This window comes from Numenius arquata, chromosome 8, assembly GCF_964106895.1.
Source record: "Numenius arquata chromosome 8, bNumArq3.hap1.1, whole genome shotgun sequence".
NCBI lineage: Eukaryota > Metazoa > Chordata > Aves > Charadriiformes > Scolopacidae > Numenius > Numenius arquata.
Window position 1 is genome coordinate 23,959,291 of NC_133583.1, and position 6,000 is coordinate 23,965,290.

Below are 6,000 nucleotides of genomic sequence, written 5' to 3' on the forward strand. Positions count from 1 at the left end.
CAGAAAACATCCCAAGAGGAGTTTCTACGCGATAATTACAATTGGATTTTATTGTTCTAAGTTAACAATGCAGAAAAGGGAGATTAAAGCAGGTCTCGCAAAGCCATATTTACCTAATACTTTCAAATTTCTCAATAAGTGTGTTGACTCCTGCTGATATTGGTATTTCTTCCTCTCCAGGTGCGAAGCTCCTTGACGACTTGGGATCAGCTGGCAAAGGCCGGGAAGGTGCAGGAGGAATTCTTTCCTGCCCAGGTTTGAGATGGACAGGCTTAGGAGGTACTAATAAAAGAGAGAGGAAAAAACAAGAGGATAAATCTCCATTTTCTTTATCCTAAGCTGGGAACAAAATCCAAGTGCTCAATGCAGAACGAGGCGTATCCATTCTTCCACCATCCTTTATAAACTGCGCAGGTGCAGTCCCAATGAATTTCTTACACCAAAGCAAGCTGCTGTACACTAAAAAAACATGACAGGCTTCTATTTTGTATTTCTACAGCCGTATCAGACGTGTTAACGAACCGAGTGGCTCACAGAACTTTACCGCTTCCTTGTTACCAAACAGGATGCACAGCTCACACTTAGTTTTTGCAAATGTGCTCACCATCTCGATCACCCTAACGAGCTTCCTCTCCCATGACTTTTCAAAACTCAGGCACTCTGGTGAATCTCTTATACTTGGTGGGGGGGAACCCAACCAAACCAAACCCAAACCACTGAAAAACAATCCCACCATGGATTTCAGTGCCTTGTGTTTGCTTGGTCGAAAATGCCACAGGCAGAACATAACAGCTTTTCTTCCTTTCATTCTCCCTCCCCCATCTCTTCTGTGGTGTAGTCTTCATAAATTTCCTTCCTCTTTTGGTTCTACATTGAGCTGTACACGATATAAATAAAGCACACGTTGTAAGAACGTATCTGTTCTGCTTAAGGATTCACTAGGAGGCAAAGGTACAAAGTTTAATACAGTATTTAAAGTAACATAATTTAAATGTCATGTAATTTTAAAAAACTTATTCGGACTTTATACTGATTGCAGAATAAATGGTTTTGGAAATACGCAAGCAGTAACCCCTGGCAACAGGTTCAGGTGCTGTTACAGGTTCATGGGGTGAGAGCAGGCTCCTCGCAGCAGAGCCGGCACGGGAAGGGGGGAAACCGACCACACGATCCCTCCCAAAGCGCTGCCTGGGGGGGTGCTGCCAAGTATCCCCACTGGTCTGGACTGCCCGAAGAGGTAACATCTTAAATGAGGAAACTAAATATGTGTTTCATTGAACAGCATTTATTTCAAGCATTTCCAATTTTTAAATGGTCCTTATGGCACATCAGCATAATGTGATTAACACTGTAATGGAGCTTTAATTAGCAACTGTTCTGGATGTAGAATCATAGAATCATAGGATGGTTAGAGTTGGAAGGGACCTTAAAGATCATCTAGTTCCAACCCCCCTGCCATGGGCAGGGACACCTCCACTAGAGCAGGTTGCTCAAAGCCCCATCCAGCCTGGCCTTAAACGCTTCCAGGGATGGGGCAGCCACAACTTCCCTGGGCAACCTGTTCCAGTGCTTCACCACCCTCACAGTAAAGAACTTCCTCCTAATACCTAATCTAAATCTCTTCCAATTTAAAACCATTAGCCCTTGTCCTGTCACTACACTTCCTGACAAAGAGTCCCTCTCCGGCTCTCCTGTAGCTCCCTTCAGATATTGGAAGGCTGCTATGAGGTCTCCCTGGAGCCTTCTCTTCTCCAGGCTGAACAACCCCAGCTCTCTCAGCCTGTCTTCATGGGGGAGGTGCCCCATCCCTCTGATCATCTTCGTGGCCCTCCGCTGGACCCGCTCCAACAGGTCCATGTCCCTCCTGTGTTGAGGACTCCAGAGCTGGACACGGTACTCCAGGTGGGGTCTCACGAGCGCAGAGTAAAGGGGTAGAATCACCTCCCACGATTTGCTGTAATTTCAGGGTTACTTTCTTTAGGAGGCTAAACAGAGGCATACGCATCCAAAAACACAATTCCTGTCGTCCTTGCCCTGCAGAAGGCTCTGCATCTGTTCTAAGCTCCACATCAGCCCCAATGTCCTCCCTGCCCCAGCAGATGGAGACCTGCTGGGGTCCTTGTCTGAGCTCAGTGAGGAAGGACTGTTAAAGAGTTTTTGAGCCCTGAATATGTTCAGATTTTAAACTGCCTACGTTACTGAATTTATTTCAGCGCCAAAGAATAAAGCCAAATCTTCTAAGGATTTGAGCTTTAATGAGACACTTCCTATAAAAGATTTGCCCAGTCTCCAAAACCATCTGTCTTAATATAAAGGTGTTATAGTTCAATTTTGAAAACACCACCACAAAACCTCTCACACAGGAATAACAGGTAAGCAGGAAAAGAAACCCATCTTGCATGTAAATGGGATGGTGGAGCTCTATGTTTTGTTCACCAGGTTTTCAATCACACACTGTGTGATCCATGAGTACCTGGCCACATTTCTCCTTGTGAAAACAAAACAAAACAACCTAAAAAAACGTAGCCATGCAGCTATCATCTGGCTCATTGAGCCAGAAAAGCAAGCCCTAGGCTCTTTAACGGAGGTGCACAAGGCAGCAGGCAGACAGACCAGAACCTACCCCTTGCTACTGGGCCCTTCATAGTTTCAGACTGGTCCAAACACAAGTTCACTGCCAAAGCGGTTACAGTAAGGTCAACGGGTGCCACTGCTGTCCACGCAAACATTTTATGTCTTTCCTGTTAGTGGACTCCATCTGAATCACCTGAGACAACACACTCTGCACTGGACAAAAAGGAAGGGGGAAAACACTTTTGTTAGTTCTGAATTTTTATTTACTGAAATAATTTTGAGAAACGGTGACATCAGCACGGAGGCAAAGACCTTATCAAGCACTGCGTAAGACTCCAGAGCTGACCCAAAAAGCCTACATCCAGAGTTTATAAGGAAGCAGCATTACATATCATAACACGGACTTTTGCATTCAGAACCATTTTAGACTTCTACAAAAGAGTGAGTGAAAGATCTGCACACGAAACCCAAGCAACACCAGATGAGTTCATCTGTGCGTGCGCCATCATCGTCACTACTAAATGAACGGTCAGCCACGGAAAAAAAGTAAGTGCTGCCTTTCGGTAGGGATCCAGGCCCCGAGGAGAGAGCCCAAGAGAACTCCTGCCCACGCTCTGAAGCACCTTCCACACAGGAACCAACGCTGCTGGCTTCTTGCTGCAGGTCCCAGGCACAAAGCAGCAGGACCTTGGATGCAGCTTCCAGTGCCCATGATGCGCAGACAAGTAAACTGGGGGAGGAAAGCAAGCCAGCCAGCTGCACAGAAGAGATCAGTATTACGGAGCATGTTTCAGTGGGCGCCTGAAGGCTGAAGCTGCGCTGGAATGGTATTTCCCCACTCTTCCTCCTCCTGAAGGTTTTACACAGCAGCCCATGCCTATTTGGAGGAGGCAGGAACCAAGACACAAAATCTTTGTTGCAGAAGAAACAAGTGAAATAATGAGAAGCAGCAGGACAGGATTAGAAAAGAGAAAGGCACGGTGAAATATGTGGGAGAAGGTACTGTCCGGGCCTGACCCTGGGTCTGTAGAACAGCAGGGAACAAGGACCCTCCCCTCACCACAAAACGAGCAGCTCAGCCTCCGCATTATTTCAGCCAGGGTGGGGCTGAAGTATGAATTTCTCTCTCACAAGTGCCTCCTCTACAGTAATGCAAACAGTCAACACACATTTATTAGACACTTGATGGAGGCATTCCCATCAGTCACCCCCGCAGTGGTGGTCTGTTGTGACTTGCTGGGAAGGCTGGGAGAACCTAATCAAGAGATCTGCATTTGCAGATTTACTGAGTTCAGTTAAGGCCCTTTGACAAGAGGAGACCAAAAAACCACACACCATCAAGTAGATTATGAAGGGCTATCCCCTGGGAAATGAATACATTCAAAAGAAGAATAAATGACCCAACAGCACAGCCTTGGGTGGGGGTAGAGAGATGCTCCTAGAGTCTCAGGTGGTGATGCCAGCACATCCCATCCAACAAATCAACCAGAAACAGGCCTTAATGAGCCATCCACGTAGCTCTAGGGAGAAAGGCCCTGGGAAGAAAGGTTCTTGCATAAAAATACCAATAAAAAACTGAGGAAGAAATTATGTCTGCTGCAAGGAAATGCACTACACTGTCACAACTCCTTTTTTTTTTTTGGACATGGCTACCAAGAGGAAGCAAGGATGGTTTAGAAGAAAAATGTCAACTTCGGTACAGTCAATTTAATAAAAACAACTTTTTTTTTTAATTTATTTTGACAATTTAGTTTTCCTGGAGAGGCATGAAGTGTTTTCCTTTCTTTACTGCGTATTCAAACCATATAGTAACAGGAGATCAATGGGAGAAAAGCCATTTCAAATTACAAAGTCACTAAAAGGGAAGAGAAAAACAATAGTACCATATTCCCTTCCTTGCAAAGCATCGCACATATTGTTCTCCACTGTCATATGTAAGCTAATTGCAGATACTTTTTTAAAGTAGCTTTCTTATAAAGAAGTGAAATAATAAAATCATTACTTAAAATTTATGACAAAGAATGTCTCTCAGGAAGATGACTGACATATCCACGACCAAGACTTGTAACACCAATTTGTAGCTTTGGCTAACCTGGCTCACTCCGAGACAACATTAGGTGGTCTGATTTTCAGGTATTGGGTACTACACAACAGTCTTTCATGGGAATTTTCATTGGGACTCCTGTTTCTTCTGGGACTACTTTTACAGTGACATCAAGAAGCCCAACAAACTGAGAGTTCTGTCAAAAAAAGCATTAGCAAGAAGCATAGAATCATAGAATGTTCTTCGTTGGAAGGGACCTTCCAGATCATCAAGTCCAACTGTTATCCCAGCACTGCCAAAACCACCACTAACGCATGTCCCCTGGCACCATGTCTGCCCAGCTTTTAAATACCTCCAGGGATGGCCACTCCACCACTGCCCTGGGCAGCCTGTTCCACTAGCTTGGTAACCCTTTCGGTGAAGAAACTTTTCCTAATATCCATCCTAAACCTCCCCTGGCGTAACTTGAGGCCGTTTCCTCTTGTCCTATTGCCTGTTCCTTGGGAGAAGAGACCGACCCCCACTGGCTACACCCTCCTTTCAGGGAGTTGGAGAGAGCAATAAGGTTTCACCTCAGCCTCCTTTTCTCCAGGCTGAACACCCCCAGCTCCCTCAGCCGCTCCTCACAAGACTTGTGCTCCAGACCCCTCACCAGCTTCGTTGCCCTTCTCTGGACATGCTCCAGCACCTCAAGGTCTTTACTGTCGTGAGGGGCCCAAAACTGGACACAGCACTTGAGATGGGGCCTCACCAGTGCCCAGATGGTTACCTCCCGAGTCCTACTCACCACCTGTTCCTGATACAGGTCAGGATGCTGTTGGCCTTCTTGGCCACCTAGGCACACTGCTGGCTAATATTGAGACAGCTGTCGATCAACACCCCCAGGTCCTTTTCCGCCAAGAGTAACTAATCAAGAAAGCATTTTACCTGTGGGTGTTTATTTCACCTCATTAACAAATTTTCATCCTTTTTGTTAACCAGCCAGTAAAATACACTGACTTCTTTGGTTCAAGGTTATGGCTATAATGGGCCAGAGAGCTTGGATATGTGTGAGCAGCAGAAAGAAGCAGCAGTACCTATCGCAATGATGGAAACAGATCACACTAATCTAACTTGGGTAGCTTTTAAGCATGATTTGAATCAAGCTAAGTAGGCTCCCTCCAACTTTTCTGAAATACTTACACATAAAAAGCCATGCTATGTCCTCAATAATTGGAAATTAGGGCAATCAGTACAACAGGAAAGAACCTACACCAGCTGAATTAATTCTGTTTCTTACTGAAGGACTCTTCTGCTATTCCTTTTTATTGGTAGTATTAACAACATTCATGGAACACCTACTAATTAAACCTGGACAACCAAGACCTCCAGGTGAAAGCTCC

The 6,000-nt window shown here is 45.4% G+C and overlaps 1 protein-coding gene across 1 annotated transcript in view; it reads right to left on the reverse strand.

Annotated features, from left to right (window-relative positions):
- The window catches only part of FGD3 (FYVE, RhoGEF and PH domain containing 3), a 46,773-nt gene extending 46,376 nt beyond the window's left edge, over positions 1 to 397 (reverse strand). The window contains exon 1 of the mRNA XM_074151405.1: positions 114 to 397. The gene's annotated coding sequence lies outside the window, so the exon portion shown is untranslated. The remainder of the gene's footprint in view (positions 1 to 113) is intronic.
- Between the last annotated feature and the right edge of the window lie 5,603 nt (positions 398 to 6,000).